The sequence below is a fragment of the Thalassophryne amazonica genome, chromosome 3, assembly GCF_902500255.1.
Source record: "Thalassophryne amazonica chromosome 3, fThaAma1.1, whole genome shotgun sequence".
NCBI lineage: Eukaryota > Metazoa > Chordata > Actinopteri > Batrachoidiformes > Batrachoididae > Thalassophryne > Thalassophryne amazonica.
Window position 1 is genome coordinate 67344290 of NC_047105.1, and position 23602 is coordinate 67367891.

The 23602-nt window shown below is 41.1% G+C and overlaps 1 protein-coding gene and 1 long non-coding RNA gene across 2 annotated transcripts in view; one reads left to right on the forward strand and one right to left on the reverse strand.

Moving 5' to 3' along the window:
- Positions 1 to 23602, reverse strand: part of tex264a (testis expressed 264, ER-phagy receptor a) — a 314175-nt gene that overhangs the window by 282195 nt on the left and 8378 nt on the right. The gene's annotated exons all lie outside the window — the stretch shown is intronic.
- On the forward strand, positions 1649 to 18793 carry LOC117506946. Its single transcript, XR_004559584.1, has 3 exons — positions 1649 to 1659; positions 7920 to 7931; positions 18700 to 18793. It is a non-coding gene; the product is annotated as an uncharacterized LOC117506946 (long non-coding RNA).

Consider the following 23602-nt stretch of genomic DNA (forward strand, 5'->3'; position numbering starts at 1 on the left):
CTAGTTGTGGAAGTTTCTCCTCACACCTGTTCTTGATTTGCAGCTCATCACCTGGGTGCTTTATAAGCCTCACAGTTTGCTCTTGTCCCTCGCCAGATCAATGTGTTTTGTGCCTTCCTTCCAGCTCAGTTTATACATTTTTTGCCTTGCTCTTGTTGCCTCATCATTTATTTTGGACTACCTGCCTGTGTACCTCGACCCCAGCAAATGATTCCAGTAAACGTTTTATCTCTATGGAGCAAAATGCCTTTCAGTGCTTACCAGTCGAGTGAGTGTCAGAGAAATTGTGGAGAGCTAGACATGTCCCAGCTTGTCCTTCTGGCACTCCGAAACGGAGGTGTTCTTTGTCTCACTTGACGTCGTGACGTCCGCTCCTTTCCATGACAAAAACTCCTCGTTAAAAGTGGAATGTGCCGTTCATTTCCAAACTGGACGCTGTGTTTTATCCGGGACGTCGTCTGGACTAGCACAGGAATTGTTAAAAGACGTGGACATCAGCACGTTTTGGGCAAATTGAGACAGACGTGTGGAGGAATTCCGGGTGGAATTCCGCTCCTCTTTCCATGAAAAAAACTCCTGTAACAGTGGAATGTGCCATTCATTTCTAAACTGGACGCTGTCTTGATCCGGTATGTCGTTTGACTAGCACAGGAATTGTGAAAAGACGTGGACATCAGCACATTAAGACAGACGTGCGGAGGAGTTCCGCGCGTTGCGGTGGAGCCGCATGGCGCAAAGCAACGCCGTGATGAAGCCTTCCAGGACATACAACCGGAATCCATCTGAAATCCACCTGAAAGCCGTCCTGTGAGACCAACACGGAGGTGGTATTGTGCCGCGTAATGAACAGCTCCGTGGCGCGTCCCTCCGCTTTTCTTTCCATGAAAAAAACTCCTGTAACAGTGGAATGTGACGAAAAAGTGCTGATGTCCATGACTTCTGCCTTTTTGTGAAAGTCAGACAAGGTCCCGGATCAACAAAGCCTTCACGTTGGAAATGATCTGGTTGTTTCAGCGGGGTCTGAGCCTGTCGATCGGCGCTGGGAGCGCGCCGTGCTCTCAGCAGTTGTGGGCTGTCCTTAAAGCGGCAGTAACACTCCTTAATCTGTATAATCCCATAAAATCGTCCATGAAAGCCATATTAATTTTCCAAACGGTGTCCACCTGGAGGGCTCTCACAGTTTCTCGAAAAAAATTGATGCAGCAAAGCTCCAAATCGTTCAGACATTTATTTGCAATAAAAAACGACGAGAGGGTGGACCAGTGCTCACACAAAGCCTGCTCACAGGCGAATGACGCAACCGACAGGAGTGAAAAAACTCACGCATGCGCACGAAGGTTCAAGCTTGTCTGATGCAATCACACGTGATTCAAATCCATATGGTTTTTGAAAAAAATAAAAAGGTCGGACACTTTTCTAACAGACCTCGTATACGAGTATATTGAAAATGATCCACAGGTGTATATAATAAAACGGCCACCTCATTCTGTATGCAGAATGGTACCGTGCGCAAAAGAGTGCTTTTGCAGAAATAAACGGATGAACACAAAGTCAAAAGTGGATTCACGTTGTAAAAATGACTGTTTAAAGCCAGGGAAAAAATAAAGCCAGCAAGCCACAGATGGAAAGGAAGCCACTAGAAAGAGCAGAGAGGCGGCTGTCCATGAAAGGACAACAGCAGCGCGTGCGCAAAAGAGCGCTTTTGCAGAAATAAACGGACAAACACAAAGTTAAAGTGGATTCACGTTGTAAAAATGATTGTGCTTAAAGCCAGGGAAAAAATAAAGCCAGCAAGCCACAGATGGAAAGGAAGCCACTAGAAAGAGCAGAGAGGCGGCTGTCCATGAAAGGACAACAGCAGCGCGTGCGCAAAAGAGCGATTTTGCAGAAATAAACGGACAAACAAAGTTTTGTGTGTTTAATCCGCAAAAAAAAAAAAAAGCCAGAGAGCCGCGGAGCAAGCGAGGAGTACAGAGGCGGCTCTCCAGGAACCCGTGGTTCGGGTCTAGCTGGTCTGGTGCATTACAGGTGGACAGCAGCCTGGTGCACAGCGTACAACTGCGGAACTGTGATGGAGTGTCTATTTTTGGACTGCGTTTAAATAAAATTAAAAAAAAGGGACATCTTTAAATGCTGCTGTGAATCTGTGAATTGAAAACCCACACTTTAAAAGGGACCAGGTGTGGGAGGGCTGGAGTTTTGGACCAAACTCATGCCTAAACGTGCGCCAACATGGCGCCAACATGGCGCTATCATGGCACTACGTGGCTTAGTGTGGCTGATGCGAGCCATTCGAGGCTGTAATGACAGGTCGGTCGTGGCTCACTAGAGGCTGCTACGCGGCACATGCGGGGTACAGAGAGGCACACAGTGGCACCTTCATAGTGGATACGTGATAGATGAAAACGTGGGTCATTCGTCAAATAATCACCCCACACCCATGCGTGGCTCCTTCTTCAGCCTTCATTATTTGGTGGGACCGAGGAGTTCTTTGATTATTTTGAGAAGAAAATAGAAGATATTTGGCTGAGCATATCTCAGCACGCCTCGGCCCAGCCATTAAAACCTGCTATGGAGGTGGGCGCTACCATTGAGGTGTTACCTAGATTGACAAAATTTAATAGTATTTCATTGGGCGTGCTGACGAAACTTGTAGCATCTACAAAAAGCACAACCTGTTTATTTGATCCCATACCAACAAAATTGTTTAAGGACCTGTGGCCCACTCTTGGGCCGACTGTGCTGGAAATTATTAATCTGTCATTAACCTCTGGATCTGTTCCGAAATGTTTTAAATCAGCAGTGATTAAACCATTACTTAAGAAATCTAATCTTGACCCTAGTGTATTGAAAAATTACAGGCCGATATCAAATCTATCATTCTGTTCTAAAATTTTAGAAAAGCTGGTTTCACGGCAGCTCATAGACCACCTCACTGAGAATGATCTTTTTGAGCCACTGCAGTCTGCTTTTAGGAAATATCACTCCACAGAGACAGCGCTCACTAAAGTTGTGAATGATGTTCTGCGAGCAATGGACTCAGACACCACCACGGTTTTGGTGTTGTTAGATCTCAGTGCTCCGTTTGATACCGTGGATCATCATATTTTGCTCAATAGGTTGGAGAATTTTTTTGGGATTACTGGAAGTGCCCTTGCCTGGTTGACATCATATCTGTCCAGTCGTTCTCAATGTGTCTTGTATAATGTCACTACCTCTGACCTTGCTGACATGAGATTTGGGGTTCCACAGGGATCTGTTTTAGGCCCCTTGCTTTTCTCCCTGTATGTGGCACCCCTTGGGCGTATACTGCGGAGTTTTGGGATTGCCTTTCATTGTTATGTTGATGATACTCAGTTGTACATGCCTATAACTGCAGGAAATCTCACTCCCATAAAATCCCTGGAGGACTGTCTTCTATCAGTGAGAAGTTGGATGTCTAGTAACTTCCTACTTTTAAACTTTGATAAGACTGAAATGAGGGTTCTTGGTCCAGCGAGACATCGGCATCAGTTTGACCAGCTGGCGCTCAGCCTGGGTTCCTGTGTCATACATCATACGGACAAAATGAGGAATCTTGGGGTAATTTTTGATCCCACATTGTTTTTTGACCTCCACATCAGGGGTGTTACTAGGACTGCTTTTTTCCATCTGAGAAATATAGCGAGGATCCGCCCCATCCTGTCCATGGCTGATGCTGAGACCCTGATTCATGCTTTTGTTTCTTCTAGACTAGATTATTATAATGTTCTATTTTCAGGGTTACCACAGTCCAGCATTAGGGGTCTTCAGCTGGTTCAGAACGCTGCCGCCAGACTTCTGACACGTAGCAGAAGGTCTGAACATATCACACCCATTTTGGCATCTTTGCACTGGCTCCCTGTCTCTGTGAGAGCAGATTTTAAGGTTTTGTTATTGACTTATAAGGTTGTTCATGGACTGGCGCCATCTTATCTGGGTGATCTGGTGGAACTCTACGTGCCAGCCTGGGCTTTGCGGTCGCAGGATGCGGGACTTCTGTGTTCCCAGGGTGAAGAAGAAGTCAGCAGGTCAAAGAGCCTTTTCGTATCCTGCACCCACCCTGTGGAACAGTCTTCCTGCGACCGTGAGTCTGTGGATATTTTTAAGTCAAGACTCAAAACCTATTTTTATTCTCTTTCTTATGGATAGTTTTTATTTTTATTTGTTTTATTCTTTTACTTGTTTTTATTTATGTATTTGAATTTTTTATTCATTTTTAATTATTTATTCAATTTTATGTTGACTTGTTTTATGTAAGGCGCCTTGAGACGGCTTTTGCTGTGATTTGGCGCATTATAAGCTAATTAAATTAATTTAATTAAATTAATCCCGACCACAAGTGCTCCTTCAGAAAGAGCATTTATCATTAGTGACAACATTGTTACATGCCACCAGTCTCTGTTGAAACCAGAGACTGTGAACAAGCTTGTGTTCTCGGTGAATAATCTTTAGGGTCTAACAAATAACAAAAGGCGTAAGCAAAATCTTAGCAAGTGCCCGATTTTAAGATTCGTTGTGTGTGTGTGCGTTTGTTTGTTTTTTAACTGAGAAGACACCTGTTTTTCTGTTCTTCGCATCTTTTGTGTCCCTTAAAGTAGACCTGCATTGAAATAAATGCAGTCAGATCATTGGACCAAACAATGACTTATATTTACACATAAGATCCTTCTGAATGTAGTAAAGTAAATCTGCAAGCCCAGATCTGTCATTCAACGGAGAAATCTTCGTTTAAAAATGACAAATTTACAGCTAAAATTTAGCCCTCCGCAAAACTGTCAGCACATTTGCCGAGACGTTAAAGAGAAGACCTTATCCCAGCATGCATTGCATGCTCCAACTGGAATTTATGGATTTACGTCAGTTTGCATCTCTTGCAAAAGCACCTTTTTATTGTCTTATACGGAAGGATCAACTTTTTTTAAAACTTCATATTGTCTTGCGGTACGTTTGGTGAGTATACATTTCTTTTATTTTTGCTTGAAAGTTATTTTTGGGGACTTTTTCATACGCCCATTTGATTGAGTGGTGTCGCATTGAAAATCTACTGTCTTTAGCCTCTGGTGTTACCGTCGAGGGGCACGGATGCGGGACCCACAAAGAATTCAACTCATTAAAAAGCTACAAACCTCTCTCAGCGGCCACGGAGCACTGTAGCTCCAATTACCGAGACCGTGCGGTGCTGTGGATTTTTCCACAAGAAGCCTGTCCTTGCAGGCGGCCGGCCGCTCCGCATCAAAACAGCGAGCGTAGTCTCTGGACTTGTTGCCAAGTTGGCCGCACCTCCATTCAGTAGACAGGGAGGTGGTGCCGGCTGTACAGCAGACACGGGGGCAATGTGAGTGGCCCGCTGCGGCGTTTACCGAGCCCGCAGACTCATTAAGCACATTGGAGGCAGTGAGAGCAAGGCGTCGGGGAATAACATCAGCCATTGTCGATGTCGCCGCTCATCTGAGCATGCAGAGCTGTAGCTCGCATTCATTGCAGCTTACTTTTGGATGTTGAAACCAGGATGTGTATAACAGTAACATTACTAACAGATAAAATCAATTTCAATGCGGGATCGGACTGAAGGCGCTAGCGCTCCGTCTTCTGCTGCACGTTACTGCAATGTCCCGGATGTACAAAGTTTTCGCGGAGGGCCAAATTTTAGCTGCAAATTTGCCATTTTTAAACAAAGATTTCTCCGCTAAATTACAAATTTGGGCTTGCAGATTTACTTTACTGCATTCATAAGGGTCTTCTAAATACATATCAGCTATTTCTTTCTGAGATCTGAACACATTTATTTCAATGCAGGTCTACTTTAAGAAAATGACTAAAACTAAATTTTGTGCCTTCTGCACTGTTTTGCACCTCATGATGTTTTCATTTGAAGTATCTGTGCACTACACTTGGAAGAATTTGCTTTATTTAAAATAACCATGCTTAATTCACAGTATCCAGTCCTTCATTAGCAAGACAGTTCATTTCATTCTGACAACAAAATGTTTAAATGAAATGTGTTACATTAGGCTGCAGGTAAGAAACTTTATGTTTGAAATATGTTTTTATTTAAAGTAACTTTTTTCTCTTTTTTGCCTAATACTGAAAGTATTTTCAGTACAGTGTCTGTTCTTTAACTAAAAGGACACCAATTTTTCCTGTTCTCTGCAACTTGGGTGGCATTTAAGAACCAGGGACTTAAAGTGTAGTGCCTTTTAGAATTGTTTGCACTAAAGGAAAGAAAACCAACACGTTAAGCTTTTTCTTTGAATTGTATTTATCTGCAGCATTATGTTGTATAATTACAGTTTTGCACAATAAATGTTCTCAAGACTACATTTCTTTCTTTTTTTTTTAAAAATACATTGAGCAATTTGGCTTTCCTTAGGGTCGATGTAGCCTGTTCTCTTCGTTATTGCAATATGGGTTTTATGACTTATCATATACCTATATGCCAATATGATTGCATAAAACACTAAAGAATAAATAGCAATACACCCTTTTCGCGGACAGGTAATATTTTTCATACCACCCGAGTAATCAGCCAATCTGGACAGCGGAACGGCGCCACGACGAAGAGGCGCGGTCAGAGGAACTGTGAAATACTGGTGAGTCACTATTAATAATTCCTTACGTGTCCAACCTCGTGGGTTGATCGTTAAAATTAAATTTGTTAGTTCTAAAAGCCATCATAATTATTTATAGGAAAACGTTCTATTTTTTTTCTACTAAGGTTTGAACTTTGAGTGTTAGAGAAAAGTGTATAAAGTGTGTAGTGAGGGGTTTTACAGCCTTAAAACATCTATAATAATTGTAAAAAATAATGCTGACTACTTCGCGGATTTCGCCTATCGTGGGTTATTTTTAGAACGTAACTCACGCGATAAACGAGGGACCACTGTATATGATAAAATCGTTAAAGTTGTTCACCTTTTTACACCCTTCAGAAAACCATACAACAATTATCAGCCTCAGGGTGTATGGTTTTCTTCAGGGTGTATAAAGCCATATTCATTGGTGAACAACTTGATAACTGATAATATCATAATTATCGAAGCTAACGTTTTTGTTAGTGGATTAGCTTTTCTGATAACTTTGAAAACCATCAGTGGACCAATTAGCTTCCAATAAATTAAGTTCCAATAATTTTTAGACTGCTAAGATGTTTTTGCGGGCATAGTGAATAAAGTTTAACAGTTAAAAATATTTGTGAAGTCTGAAATCAAAGATTTCAGTGCCTGCCTGTCACATGGTTGTAGCAGACAGACAGCTATGAGTGGTACATCCTCTGCTGGCAGAGGAGAGCCGGCTACCAGACAGAAAGATGAGGGGGGGGGGGGGGGGGGAGATAATTTCTCTTCACACAGTGGTAGTGTAGTATGAACAGCATTTGCTGCCACACATTTGCTAAAAGTGCTGAATCCACTTAACAAACCAAATTTTCTGTTTTCAAATTGCTTTTTTTTTTTTTTTTTTTTTACAAATGACAAAAATGACATTTACAAATACAGATTAATTTGTAAAACCCACCACACGTGTCAGTAACGTGTGTTATACTGACCGACCAACCACTCATGTCAGGAAACTAATTTACCCATAATGCATTGCGGCATGTGTGTCTAAACGCTAAACCTTCAAAATTAGTGCATTACTTTAAAACTAAAACATATAGCTGATATTTTCACTAAAACGACAGACCTGATATTAATTTCAATAAGATGTCTGGAATTCGTTTGTTTCAATTTTTAACCATAAGTCAAAACTGTCTGCCTGTGCATGACTTGTGTGATATTCTGGCGAGTCTGTATGGTGTGAAGAGAAATTATCTTTTTCCCCTCTTGCTTTCATTCTTTTTTTTCCTTTCTTTATGGTTACAAGGTCTCTTTTGGTGAGAGAAGGCTGATTTGAGACAGAAGCACTGGCTCATTGTTGTGTTAGCAGCTGCTAGTGTACTGAAATAAATACTGAAAGTTAACAGTTTAGCTTTTATCTGTAACTTCCACAACATTTTTAAGGGTTTATTGCTTTAGCTTTATGAAAGCTAATTTTTCAGTTAGAGAATTAACGGTTATCAAAACTAACTTTTTGGTTAGCTGTGCCCACCACTGCATTTGAGAGGGACTTTTCTACAAACGAGAAATTCAATGAGTCAGCCTGCATGCTATCTAGTATGGATTTTTTTCAAAAACTGTGTCAAAATCTTACAAACCCAAAGTCATAGGCAACTCTGCCTCCACTATCTGGATCAATTTACACAATAACCTACAACATTACAGATTTATATAAGAGGAACTTGTGGGCCATTTTAGGGGGTCCAACACCTTTGCATAGTGTTTCACTGCAGGGACCGCCACGGAAAAGTAATTATAAGGGGCTTTTTTGGGGGGAAAAATAAGCCCCTGCTCCAGGGTAGATATTTCTGAGCAGATTGGGAGCTTCACTTTTCTCTTTCACTTTATTTATTCAATGTCTCCAAAGGAGCAACGAGCTGTACAGCAATGGGTATACAGAAAAGCACAGAATAAAAAGAAAAGAAAAGAAAAGCAAAAACACACCAAACATTCAGTACACAAGGGGGACACAGTACAGACCTGGATCGATGGAAAAGGAACTGAGTTACCTAACACGATTTGCCATCAACCCTATGTATCTGCTTCTCTCCTCCGGTCAGCATTCAGAACAGAGATAGCCACAGGTACAAAGGAATGCTTATATCTATTACTCCTCACTGTAGGAAACCTAAGCCTCGCACCAGATGGCAAATAACAAAATTCACCATGGAGAGGGTGGGCCAGATCAGATGAAATTCTCTGAGCCTTCCTCCTCACCTGTCTGGAAAACAAGTCAGACAGTGAGGTCTGCTGGGCCTCCAACAGCTTGCTGCACAATTCTACAATGTTGTGAAGTGGCTTCCTTGCTTTAATGCTGAGATTTCCTTACCAGCACATCATCGAAAAAGTTAAAACCGATTCAATACAAGATTTATAAAATAGGGTCATTATTGTCCTGTCCACTTGAAAATATGACAACTTACGAAGACAAAACAGATGCTGCTGCCCCTTCTTATACAGCAGGTCTGCATTGTCATTAAAGTTCAACTTGCTATCGATCAGCATTCCCAAGTATCTATAGTTGTCCACATGCTCCACCTGTTGGCCTTTGATTGTAGTGGTTTTGGGTGAGGACATCCGTTGGGCTGGAGGAATCACTGAGCATGGCTTGATGTTGAATGGACAAACTCATGTGGGAGACTATGACAACAAGTGCCATTTCCAAAAGCTTGCAGAAGAAATGAAGTGGAATGGATAGCAGAGGCTACAGTTGTACAGACAAGATAGTATAGGACAGGCTCTTCTGGGTTTCTTCTCAGCAAACAAGATCCCGTGAGGATTCAAGGCGTAAAGGAGGAATGAGAAAAATCTATATGGTCCATCAGTGCAACTTGATAGCCTCTGAATTAATCATCAACATCATGAAACACTTGAAAAACAACCACAAGCATCTGAAGGAACACAACAAAGGTGGTTCAGACTGCAAAAATCAACAAGTTGTACAGCTAATTCAACACAATACTCAGCCACACAACATCGTACACCAGCAATATGACAGTAAATCTGTAAAGTAATCTGAATCTGAAGACAAAAGACCTGCTGCTTTTGTTGAATCATGGACGTTGCAGAGGTGGACACTCCAATGAGAAGACCCAAGTCAGGTAGTTTCTATTATTTACCACTATATTATGTTATCAAGCTAGTGTGAAGCCAATTTAAAAAAATAAAAAACACAACACAAGCTTAATGAACTGCTTTTGCCTTTTGACTAGCATGCTAACAGGCTAGCCTTGGATAGTAGCAATAGTTAAGGTACCTTGACACTTGCACGCATTTAACCCCCGTACTGCTGCACAATTCGTCGTGCCAATGCCACCTGCTGTGTTCCGTTGGATGCTGCTCTTTGTTCTGCTGGACACTGAGTTTTATATAAAATCATTATTTCATAGCAGATTAAGCAATCATTTGCTGTCAGAGTTTGGATGAAGATAACACCTCTAACTGCTTCTGGAATCAGGAGGAATTTGACAGTTGAGGCTTTTTTTCCTCTTTCTCTCTCATGTGCTTCATGACGTGGAGAACGCATTTGGAATAATCTAAAAGATCATTTGTAATATTTATATTGTAATGGCTTGGTAAAACAGTTGCATTTTCATTCATTCTTATGAGTACCGTAATTTCCGGACTATTAGCTGCTACTTTTTCCCCCCACACGCTTTGAACACTGCAGCTTTTATAATGATGCTGCTAATTTATGGATTTTTACAGGCTTTTTTCATAAGCCGAAATACGTCAATTGATTTCCTGAAAGCTGCGCTCCTCATGCGGTGTAAATTCACAGACTAAATATAAGGTCTTACCCATTCGTTTTAGTGAAGAAAAGTCCCTCTCTGGTACCAGAGTTGCACCGTCAGATCAGTTAGTGGAGCGGAGCCTTCTCCCCCCACCCTTCCACACCGGTTGTCTTGGCGCAACAACTAGAAAAAGTCACAGCATCTCATTAACGTCTCATTTACCACAGACTCCATCCAATTCTGGCTGCACGCGATGAAGTTCTTCATGTGGAGTGGAGAAGCTGTGCGATGCCGTGCGCGCACTGGATGATGTACACATCAATATTTATATGTAACACTTCAGGGAAAAAGCATTTACGGTACCTATTTAATTAAAAGTTAAAAAGACCTTTCTATCTAACATCTTTCTGTGTAAATATCTCATGTCACAAAGTGGAAACCCGCGGCTTATAGACAAGTGCGACCCATTTATGTGCAATTTCTTTTTTCTTTTTAAATTGGTGGGTGCTGCTAATATTCAAGCACGCTCTATAGTCCGCAAATTACGGTATCTGTAAACATTATGTTTATGATAGATTTAACATCTGGTCGTAATCGTTCAGATGAGCTGTGCTGCGGTGCGGTGCACTGATGCACTGACACTCAGTATTTTTGAACTGCTTGCGCAATGTTCACGTGAAGTTCACATAATTAATGCGTGCCAGACATTTTGAACATTTCAAAATTTTCTTTGTGCACTCATACAAAGCTGTGCACAGTTTACAACAGTTTACAAGTTCCCAATGAGTTTACTCTCTGGCACTGCAGATTGCATACCAGTGATTGGATCAAATTTATGCAAGTGTCAAAGCACCTTTAGCAAGCAAGCTTTAGCTGCATGAGTCCAATGAGTTCTCATCACAACAGAGCTACAACTGCTGAGAAGACCAAATACGGGGCTGTTGCTGGAGAAGTTTGCGTCATCTGCGAAGTAGCTCACATTCCTGCTGTGGATCTACGACTAATGAATGATGCCTGTCCAAACTGACAGTCCTATGGTGTAATCATTTATGACAATTAAAATGCTCACAGGAACATTTGTGAAGGCACACTGTCTATGCGAGCGCGCATGCATGCACGCACACACACACATACACACAAAACAGGATGCATCAAGGAGCAACTACATTTAGTGCTAATTGGCTATTTGGGTTTTGCCTCTAAAGCCTCAACAGAGCAGCTGTGTCAGTGTGGATGTCAAGCACCTTCCTTACCACAGCTAACCAAATGGCTGCCTGACTTACCAAATTAAGCTTTAAACACTAAATTAAGCGCTCTCTTTACTTAAATGTTAGATCAGTTAAGGAAACGTGGTCACCGGTTTTGAATGCTGGTCCTCAAGACACAGCGAGACCATTTCATTCCTTCTGATAATTGAATGCAGTTTCTTACCTGTTTTGACAGAAATTTTGTTTCACTGTGAACCCAGAATCAGAAGTAAAAAGCACTGAAATGGTTTAATAATGACCAATTAATATACTACTTCTTGTGTATATTTGAAATTGTGCGTCGTACATTGCATTTGTATTTACAAAATACAAATAAATCTACTTTTCAGGATCCGTCTGCTTGCTACACAGCTTTAAATTCAATGATTATACTGCCATCAAGTGGCTCCCAAAGTACAGCTTAAAGCCAAAGAGGGAACATGCTTACAAATTATTTTTATAGATGTTCTGAAACTGTGTAACAACCTTAATCAACAGTCTGGTTGTGGGGCAAAATCATCTTTAGTTGCAGCCCTACATGCACAGGCCATGTTAAGATCATCACTGCAAGAAGGTGATTCTGGCTTCAAGTACATCTGTACCATGTGACCTTCTCTAGACAGGGTCACTACAAACACGCAACACTTAAAAATAAAAATAAAACATACAGTCAAGTCCATACATACAGTGCATCCAGAAAGTATTCACAGCACTTCACTTTTTTCACATTTTGTTATGTTACAGCCTTATTCCAAAATGGATGAAATTCTTTTTTTCCTCAAAATTCTATGCACAATACCCCATAATGACTATGTGAAAAAAAAGAAATTATTTATTTATTTATGATTTTTGCTAATTTATTAAAGAATAAATTAAGATAAATAATCACATGTACATATATATTCACAACCTGTGCTGAAAATTTCCACTGATCATCCTTGAGACATTTCTAAAAATTAATTGGAGTCCACTTGGGGTAAATTCAGTTGATTGGACATGATTTGGAAAGGCACAAACATGTCTACCTATAAAGGTCCACCAGTTGACAGTTCATGTCAGAGCACAAACCAAGCATGAAGTCAAAGGAATTGTCTGTAGACCTCAGACAGAATTGTCATGAGGCACAAATCTGGGGAAGGGTACAGAAACATTTCTGCTGCTTTGAAGGTCCAAATGAGCACAGTAGCCTCCATCATCCACAAATGGAAGAAGTTCAGATCCACCAGGACTCTTCCTAGAGCTGGCCACCCGTCTAAATTGAATGATTGGGGGAGAAGGGTCTTAGTCAAGAAGGTGACTAAGAACCAGATGGTCACTCTGTCAGAACTCCAGCATTCCTCTGTGGCGAAAGGAGAACAACCATCTCTAAAGTAATCCACCAATCAGGTCTGTATGGTAGAGTGGCCAGACAGAAGCCACTCCTTAGTAGAAGGCACATGGCAGCCCATCTCGAGTTTGCCAAAGGTACCTGAAGGACTTTCAGACCATGAAAAACAAAATTCTCTGGTCTGACGAGACAAAGATTGAACTCTTTTGGTGTGAATGTCAGGTGCATGTCTGGAGGAAACCAGGCACCATCCCTACAGTGAAGCATGGTGGTGGCAGCATCATGCTGTGGGGATGGTTTTCAGCGGCAGGAACTGGGAGTCTAGTCAGGATTGAGGGAAAGATGAATGCATCAATGTACAGAGACATCCTGGATAAAAAACATGACCTCAGACTAGGGTGGCGGTTCATCTTTCAGCAGGACAATGACCCTAGGCACACAGCCAAGATATCAAAGGAGCGGCTTCAGGACAACTCTGTGAATGTCTTTGAGTGGTCCAGCCAGAGCCCAGACCTGAATCTGATGGAACATCTCTGGAGAGATCTGAAAATGGCGGGGCACTGACGCTCTCCATCCAACCTGATGGAGCTTGAGAGGTGCTGCAAAGAGGAATGGGAAAAACTGCCTAACAATTGGTCCGCCAAGCTTGAGGCATTATATTCAAGAACACCTGAGAATGCAATTGCTGCCAAAGTTGCATCAACAAAGTATTGAGCAAAGGCTGTGAATACGTGTGTACATGTGATTTTTTTTTTTTTTTTTTAATAAATTTGCACACATTTTTTTTCACGTTGTCATTATGGGGCGTTGTGAATAGACATTTGAGGGGAAAAAAAAATAATTTACTCCATTTTGGAATAAGGCTGTAACATAAAATGTGGATAAAGTGAAGCGCTGTGAATACTTTCCGGATGCACTGTAATCGTCCAGGAAAACAATTTGTGTAATTTTGCCACTGAACATCACCACAATGCAGTTGAAATGAAACAATCAAGAAGTTCTTGTCATGTAGACTTTCAACTATAATTTGATGGGTGTAACAAAAATATTGCATTAACCCTTTAGAAATTACAACCATTTTTTTTTTTATACACGCTCCCTCAATTTTCAGCTTCCATAAGTAACTGGATAAACTAAAAAAGTTGTTTTTTTTTTAAATATAGAAATAATCACTACTTTCTTTAGACATGTCAGAAGATTGAAACAACCCCAATTCCAATGAAGTTGGCATGTTGTGTCAAATGTAAATAAAAACAGAATACGATTTGCAAATCCTCTTCAACCTGTATTCACTTGAATACACCACAAAGACGATATTTAATGGGTCTTTCCATGTCAATTCAACGAGAGCCTCACGCACTTTGTCTCAGATTTTCTTCAAATTTTAACTGAATATTTCCAGACTATTCAAAATAGCAAATCTGAAGTTTGAGGTCTGTAGGCCAAATAGTTTCTGAGATATAGCCAATTTACTGTGCATGGGGTCTGCCATTTTTTTAGGCAAAAATTATGGCTGTCATTTCTGGAGCCATGTTCAAGGTAGAATATCTCAGCAAATAATGGACTTAGAGGCCTGAAATTTTCTGTTGCAGTTGTCATGGACACCCAGACTTGGACTATAGTCAAACAACAGACATTGACACTAAACTGTGACGTTTATGTATGCTCAAATTATGGAAAATATTACATTGACTATTGCGAGCATCCATGTTTGAGACACTGAAGCATACCATTACACTCAAAGAAGCCTTTCCATTTCTTGGCTCCTCAATGCAGCTATACTGGCTATGAGATATGTAAATTTGGCATATCTGTGGTAAATAGTTATTATGAGAGAAACCTCTGAAATCTGAAAAAAGTATTTTGTGGGTGAATTTTATTAGAAGAAAAGCTCATGTGGGCAGTAAATAAAACTCTTCAAACTGATTCCATTTTGAAGGTATTGATATCTACTTTATGTGTTATAAATATGGCCTTCTTTATGAAACTCCTTCCTGGTTCATTTAAGCATCCAGTTATGACTCATTTTTGCACTTGCGAATGTATTTTTAGTGCTGAAATGACAATTTCATTTTAATTGTGTGCACACACTGCATTCATATGATTCATGGCACACCCCAGAATGCTTGCACATAGATCTGTCAGGGGGATTCCCCAAGGTTTCCACGGTTACTAGGCTTATTCTGCATGATGAGTGTGATGTCCCTGTTCTGCAAAGCAGAAGTTCTCTTGGTGCATCATCCAAGTCTGTGATGGGCTTGACCCCTTGTTTTCTACAAGAAACCATGAAACCTTAGGGAATTTGTGCTGCAGCTATTGATTATTTTAGTAATCGAGTATTCTATCAATTATTCTGGCGATTAATTTAATATTCGGATTAAAAATAATAATTTAATTCATTTACTTACAGCTAGATTTGGTAGTCCTGGAGACCAAGCAAGAGCGCTAGGAAGATTTGAAAGTAGCACATCCTTTATTCCGCTCGTGGTAGTTTTGGCTGTATTCCTTCTGCCATTGTACTGAAGTGAACTTATTCGGTGAAACGAGATGAGAGTGCAGGCGCGAAGGAGGGAGGGACAGAGGGCGGCGTTGAGCCTGCTGACGTGAGCAGGAAGAACTAGACATGAAGGCATCTGACTGGTTTTTTGAGAGCGCACTGCGGGGCTTATATTGGTCAGAGTTTTATCGATCCTACAGCTGCTACAGACGTCTGATTTTTTTCGTTCCTTTTCTGAATACATAATTCATTGACCACTGTTAGGACAGATGGACCATTCCACCCAATATAACAAAAAGTGTTTCTGAACAGAGTTACCTACCCTAGCTTTAAGCTTAATTTAACAATTATACCTGACAGAGAATATGATAAGTCATTTTAATGAACAACCAATTCAACTCCTCTTAAAATAAAATATTTTTATTGGCAGACTTTGGTGGCATAACTTAACTGGTAGCTGCTTCTTTAAAGAAAGGAGTCCATTTAAGTAGCATTGGCATATTCTAGATTAATTTTAAAGATGACAAAAAAAGATGCCCAAAAAACTTAAAACATATTGCCATGTTAGGCCTGAAAGAAGTTTGTTGGAAGCATTTTAGACAGGATTAGCAGGTAAGGTGAACTGGAAACGTTATCATTGTCCAGGTCTTCCATGTAAAGGAGATCTTGATCTCAATGGGACTAACCTGGTTAAATTAATATTAAAGTGGGAGGGGGAAGTGTTGGCTTTTTAAATACTTAAAAGACACTGGACGTGAGAGGATTTAGTACTGTTATAATGGACTGATGCAGAAGGTAACAGCAATGCAACAATAAGGATGTCGGCTGCCATTGAACACCACAGAAGAAGAGAGGGTACATTTGGTTTATATCACAACAGCACGTTTTGAGGTCGGAGCACATTTCCGCATTCACAAAAAGTGCATAAAAGTACTTACTTTACTCATTTGTTGTCAGTCTGGGTAAATGGTCGGCAAGGTTGGGTAGGATTACTTTGAAAGAATACATGTGGATTACATGTATGTATGTACATACATTTGGATTACTTGTAATCTGATTACTTTTGGATTACATTTCAAAGTAATCCTGCCCAACCTTGATGGTCGGACTAATCTTGTTTCGTCAGCGGAGCGTTCACAAGACAAAAACAAATGTGTTTTCGTCATGGAAAGCAGTCAGCGCTATCTCCAACCACCAGCTAGCTCTGCCACAGTGTGAACTGAATAATGAGCAATTTATAGATTCTTAACGATACTCATCCCACTTGCAATCACGAACCTAAATTAAATACTTTTGTAAACGTGACATTAACATTTACCTGTTGGGTCCGCTTGGCAGGCCTGATGCATACAATGGATGTTTTCAGCTCAGGTGCTGTAGCATGGTTTACAGCACGCTGTGCATGTAACGCGCACATAGTAGTGAATTAAATGAAGCCTTGAGGCAGAGAATTTTGCCTCGAAGCATTTTAGTAGTCGAATTACTCGAGGAATCGTTTCAGCCCTCAACTCAACAAATTCTCATGTCACACAACCAAACAAGGCAAACAGCAAAAAGCTAGTGTGATCTTCAAAGGAGGCAATAATAACAACAACATTAACAGGTTTGATAACTTATGTCAGAATTAAGGCGTATATAGGGCCTGAGTTCAATTGGTGCCAATGCTTATCCCCAGATTACATAGCATGAAATGGATGAGAGTCTACTACTCCCTGTGACACCAAACCATTGCAGATTACTTCCCCAGTCAAGGCTGATACCCATTGACAGCTGGGTGGACTGGGACAATGTAGATGAAGTGCTTTGTCCTAGTACGCACACAGACAGGGAATGAAACCCAGGTCTACATATTGGTAGCCAGGTCTACATATTGGTGGCCAAACTCTTTATCTACGCGTCTGTAATGTCTAAAAAAAAAAAACACAAGCTTGCTGAATGAAAGACCTGCCTCCAGCCCAGCCTAGGTTGCTAAGGACAAACTGATTCCAGAAGATGAAGAGGAAAACAGAAAACATAACTCCAATAATAGGATAATCAGTCCATACATTAGCCCCCCCCCCCCCCCCCCGCCACACACACACACATACACACACACAGAGAGACACAAAAGAAAAGGCCACTCAACTGAGGCTGGTGTGAGAATCAGACATCTGAAAATGCAATGTCTCCATAAACTCTGACAAGCAGAAAAGTTTTAAAAAGCTCTTGAGCCTCTTGCAAAAACTTTCCAAGGGTATGACTCACAGTCAGGGTTTAAACTCAAAGTCTGCACTTTAAAAAGAACAGTCTGCTGCAGGGAAACTGGCAGCACTAAGCAAACAGACAAAGTACAGTATGTCCAGCAGACCACATTCTTTATTCCACATGGAATAACTACACAGAATGATGCAAGTGTCAGACATCCAGCATAGGACAGAGGTACTGGATTTAATAATCAGCTATACTGAGCAAGGTATAAATGGAGGCCCAGAAGATTCTGTTTTTTTCACTCCAGCTTGTAACATTAACAGTTGTAATCAAACAGAGGATGACCTGGCCGATCGGTTTGGCTGATTGAGCTGTTAGATGCACGTTGAACCTGCTCTCCCAAAACAACCACAGTTATCCCATAGTTAAGGGTGGTGATGGTCTAGTGGTTAAGCGTTGGGCTTGAGACCAGAGGATCCTCGGTTCAAATCCCAGCCTGACCGGAAAAAAAAAAAAAAAAAAAATCACTAAAGGCCCTTGCGCAAAGACCTTAATCCCCCAGTTGCTCCCGGTGTGTAGTGGGCACCTTGCATGGCAGCAGCCTGACATCGGGGTGAATGTGAAGCACTGATGTGTAAAGCGCTTTGAGCGTCTGATGCAGATGGAAAAGTGCTATATAAAATGCAGTCCATTTACCATTTTATCCCACCAAATAACTTCTCAAGTTGACTTTTTGAGTGAAGGGGGTAAGTGGGTGTGAGAAAAAACACTAAAGGCCCCAGAAGAGGAGAAAATTCCAAAAACTCAAGAAATCAGTGCTTTTGCAGCAAAACCTAATAATTCCAAGTAGATCAAGCTAGCAGCAGCATGAGGCGCCCCTCTGAATTAATGCAATAAAGGAGTTCAAAACTGACCTCAAAGGGGACAATGAAAGCCTGAGACAAGAAATCAAGAGTAAATTTGAAAGCAGTCCAGCTGAAATGCAAAGCCTGTCAGAGCGAGTTAGCGAAGCAGAGACCCGCGTGGAACAGGTGGAGGAATGGGCAGGAGAGACAACCAAGGCTCTCTGCACCCTCGACCCACAGTTGAGGAGAAGCGTAACTCTTCTTCCTGTTTTCAAGTCTGTATATATGTTTATAGGTTTGATGTAGTTGTTATCCGTGTTCAGATTTTGTTCTTGGGGGTCACTTCTTCTTTGTCTTTCGGCTGTTCCCATTAGGGGTCGCCACAACAGATCAAATCGTTTCCATCTCACCCTGTCCTCTGTATCTTCCTCTGTCACACCAACCACCTGCATGTCCTCCCTCAGCACATCCATAAACCTCCTCTTTGGCCTCCCTCTTCTCTTCCTGCCTGGTGACTCCATCATCAGCATCCTTCTTCCTATATACCCTGGGTCCCTCCCATGCACATGTCCAAACCATCTCAATCTCGCCTCCCTGACTTTAGGCGCTTTTCCACTTCACAAAAGTAGCACTACTCGGCACTACTCGGCTCGGTTTTTTCACTTTTCCATTAGGGTAGTTTTTAGTACCGGGTAGTTTTTTTTTTAGTACCTGCTCGGGAGCGGTTCCAAGCGAGCCAAGCCGATACTAAAATGTCACGTCAACAGGCTGCCGGCCACTGATTGGTCAGAGAACATCGTCACTGGATGAGTCATGAGTGCGCCGTCCGAGAGGAAAATCAAAACCCGCCATTTTTAAATAGTCACAGCGGCGTTACAGCGACCGTCGTTTTCTTTCGTTTCACGGCGTTTTTTTTTTTTTTTTTTTACTCGCACAAAACCACACCGTGGTCTGTCGATGAGCTGCGGACGTTTATGTTTGGTGGCGGAGGAGAAAATACAGAGTGGATGAAGCGATCCGAAATGAGGCCGCACTCGGCTCACCGGACATTACAGCAACTCAGAGAACAGCTGAAAAAGCTTAAAAGTGATTAAAGGACCACAATGACCTGAGTAGGTCGGACCGTAAAAGGGCTGGAAACGGTATGACCGCAGGAACGCTGTTTACGGACAACACCGGCGAGCAACGGGAGGCAAAATGACCGCGACTCGGCTTTGTTGGAAGCAACGGATGGTAAGTGTTTTTGTGACTGTAGTCTGCTTGAAAGCACCGTTTAACGTTCCTTTTCCCATTGGTGGGAAGCACTTTAACAACCGAAGATTGTGAGTCTAAACTTGTGTTAAAGTAACATCGTTGTCTCATGTACGCGGACACAGTGAGCTAGCTGACTGCTAACTAGCGAGCTAGCTAACTCCGTGCTCCGCTTTAAAGTATTAACTTCTGACAGAAAAACACCACAAGTCAGCAAGACAACAAACGTGTACATTTGACTCATTTAGTGCCATTACGGTGATGTGTTTTTTTGACATGTCGCCATTTTGTGTTTTTGGTGAAGAATCCAGTTCCATAAGCGAGAAGGGTTCGAACACCAGCTTCAACATCTGTATCAACGTCCAGCACCACACAGGAACGTGTCATCACAGGTAAGAATAACGTCTCACATCACCTTAACTTTCCCAAATACGATATATATACAGGGTGACCCCCCCACCAAAAAAAAAAAAAAAAAAATCCAGAACCTATAAATATTGTCATAAATCCCACAAAGTTTGTTATCTTGATCGCTTTGCATAAGTCATGTTCTTTCAAAATGATGCTCCAAATGATCTGATTTGTTGGAGGGCAAGTTTGAAAGAACATAATTTTTATGCAAAGTGACCAAGATAACTGCAACTCTAGGGAATGATCATACAGAGACTGAAGGGTTTTTTTTTTTTGTTTTTTTTTACTTTCTTTCCCATTTCTACCTTCATTATTGTCTAGGTAAGAGATAAAGGGAGCCTGTTCCAGCAGGAGAATCTGACCATCTTGAGTGACGTTGAGGCTGAAGCTGAACTGGTTTCAGTGATCGACACATCCGGCTGATCCTTGAGGAAGCAACGGTGGTGGAAGCTGCATTTAATCAGGCATATCTTGGCATGCTGGGTGACCTTGTGCACGCGATGCATGACCGCATGTGACCTGCGCCCCCAACTCAGACTACACACATATGAAACTTTTGTATAGTTTGTGTTGCTTTGTCTGTATTTGGTATTTTTTGTTGCAGTAAACAATTTGACTCATGTGACTGTATCATAATTTGTCATTTCATTCTGAGTCAACAGTAAAAAACATTTTGGTTCATTTCTAAGAATTTTTAATTTGGGTTTTAGCCTCTCCAGAAGACACTGCACACTACACCTGGCTGAATCTTTACACAGATGCTGGAATAATCATGTCTAAACTGAGCTTTTACCAAATGGTATTTAACATAAACAAAAAAGGTTTACTCACTTCAGTGAAGGCACCATTACATCAAGGAATTTTGAACAACCAGTTTTACTGTCTGTTACATTTATGACCCCATTAAATGTAAAACTTATTTTACTACTGGATTATGCTTAAACAGCTTCTCAAACTGTTAGCCTTTAAATCAGTAAACCTTGGTAACTTTTACAAATCAAACTGATGTTACACAAAAGTGGAGACATTTTAGCAAAAAGTACAATAATTTATTCAAACTTCACAGTGAAACATAACTGGTGTATAACATGATGATGACAAAGGTGTCCCATTCTGTGGCATGAACCTCTGCAGCGATGACTCTGAGAAAACCATCTGAAAACACACACATACAGCATACATATTTTAATTAGTGCTGTCAGGTTATTAAAAAATGTGATTACAAGGTTTGTGATTAGTTAATCTAAATGAATCATTTAATTGCAGGTATATTAAAAAAAACTCAGATCTGTGTGTGTTTGGGACATTTAATAATCAGGTAAAAAATGATCAGGGTTATTTTTGTTACATATCAAGGAGGTATTAAACAAGCTGTAAATTGGTCTTAAATTGGGAGGACTGTGTGTAATTTGGATGGGTTAAATGCAGGCAAATTTCATTGTATTTATGTGTACAATGACAATAAAAGGATATATTATAAAGAATGTCTATAAAAACAGAATTGTGGGAGCTTGGAGGCTGATTCTTTCTGCACAATATGACTCCTTTAATAATTATCTTATTAGATTTCATATTTTAAATTTGTCCATTGAACATTAAAATCTGGATGAAAAACAAACGTTTTTAATGTGTTTTAAGCCTGTTCGAGTTCAGTGACGACGTTAACGGTCATTAAAACCGAATCAACATCTTGTGCGTGAACGTCAGTAAATGCACAAACTCCAACATTTGAGATTTAACAATAAGTTATTAAAGCAAGTTACTTTGGTAAAAAAAAAAAAAAAAGTACTGACATTAAAACGTTTATTGCTCAGAAACGCGTCTTTATTCACAGACCAAGTCACTGACGTCAAAACAAAATGGAGCAAAGTGTGACTGAAGGCCTGATAGGTATTGTAATTAATCTAAATTAACGCTTTATTTTGACAGCCACAATTTTAATAGTTAATAGCGACAGCCTGCAGTTATTAATTATTTACGAGCTACTTAGGAAGCTAACGATTAGCTTACCGTCATGCTTTGCCTTTTCATCTCTAGCAGCTTGTATCTTCTCGTCTTCATCTTCATATGAATTCCCAGTCTTCTGTACGTCTCAAGCGTGTTTTTCTCGCCGCCAGCAACTTTCTCTTAAAAACTCACAGCAGTAAACACACGGAGTTCGCCATTGTTTATGTTTGTGTCGCGTATAAAACGACGTCACTGCAGTTTGCTCTGCTGACCCCGCCCACGTTGAAGAGGTATCATTTGCAGTGGAAAAGCTCGCGTTTGGAACCAGACCGAGTAGAGCCGAGTAGTGCTGGAGCTTTGTAGTGGAAAAGTGGCTTTTGTCTCCAAACCGTCCCACCTGAGCTGTCCCTCTGATATGTTCATTGCTAGTCCATTTCGTCACTCCCAAAGAGAATCTCAACATCTTCAGCTCTGCCTCCTGTCTTTTTGTTAGTGCCACCGTCTCTAAACAACATAGCTGGTCTCACTACTGTCTTGTAAACTTTCCCCTTCACTCTTGCTGATATTCTTCAGTCACAAATCACTCCTGCCACCTTTCTCCACCCACTCCACCCTGCCTGCACTCTCTTCTTCACCTCTTTACCACATTCTCCATTACTTTGAAGAGTTGACCCCAAATATTTAAACCCATCTACTTTCACCACTTCTACTCCTTGTAACTGCACTATTCCACTGGGCTCCCTCCCATTCACACACATGTACTCAGTCTTGCTTCTACTGATTTTCATTCCCCTTCTCTCCAAAGCATATCTCCACCTCTCCAGACTAGACTCAACTTGCTCTCTACTCTCACTACAGATCACAATCTTATTTGTGATATGTACGGGGGCATCTCACTACTTGAAACTTGCTTTTCTAAATGTGAATGCCCTGAGTAATCCAGTCAAAAAAAGAGTAAAGTGTGAGCAAAAACAAAAAAGGCAGGTTACATTCTTACAGAGGACACACGTCAACACAAAAACATGACAAATTTAAAAAAATTTGGTTGTTCACGTTCTTTGTCAGCTCTTGTAAAAATACTCAGAAAAAAGGGTGGCTATTTAGGGAATATCTGATGATTTGCGGACGTTAATGCTGGATTTTATGGTCGCAAATTGAATTTTAAAATTCCGGTAACTGAGCCGGCAGCAGAGCCAGTAAAAAAACACGGGGAGTCTGGAGGAGCTCTGTCCCCCAAACTCCCTGCGTTTTTTTTAGCATTTTTCTTTATTTGCATCTCACATGCCTGGAAGCTCCTCACCATCTAACCATGTGATTTAGGTCCTTTAGACTTTTTTTTTTTTTTCAGTAAAATGGTTCTTGGGAGCCCCTCCAGAACCTTTCAGTTTTTGGGGGTGCTCTGCCGACACAGACCCCCACCCCCTCCGCCGCCTTTTTAAGCATTTTTTTTTTTTTTGCCTTTCAGCTTCTGCAGGGACTCCACCCCACAGACCCCCCCCCCCCCCCCCCAAATTACAGCCCTCTTAACCCCCTGCCACTTTA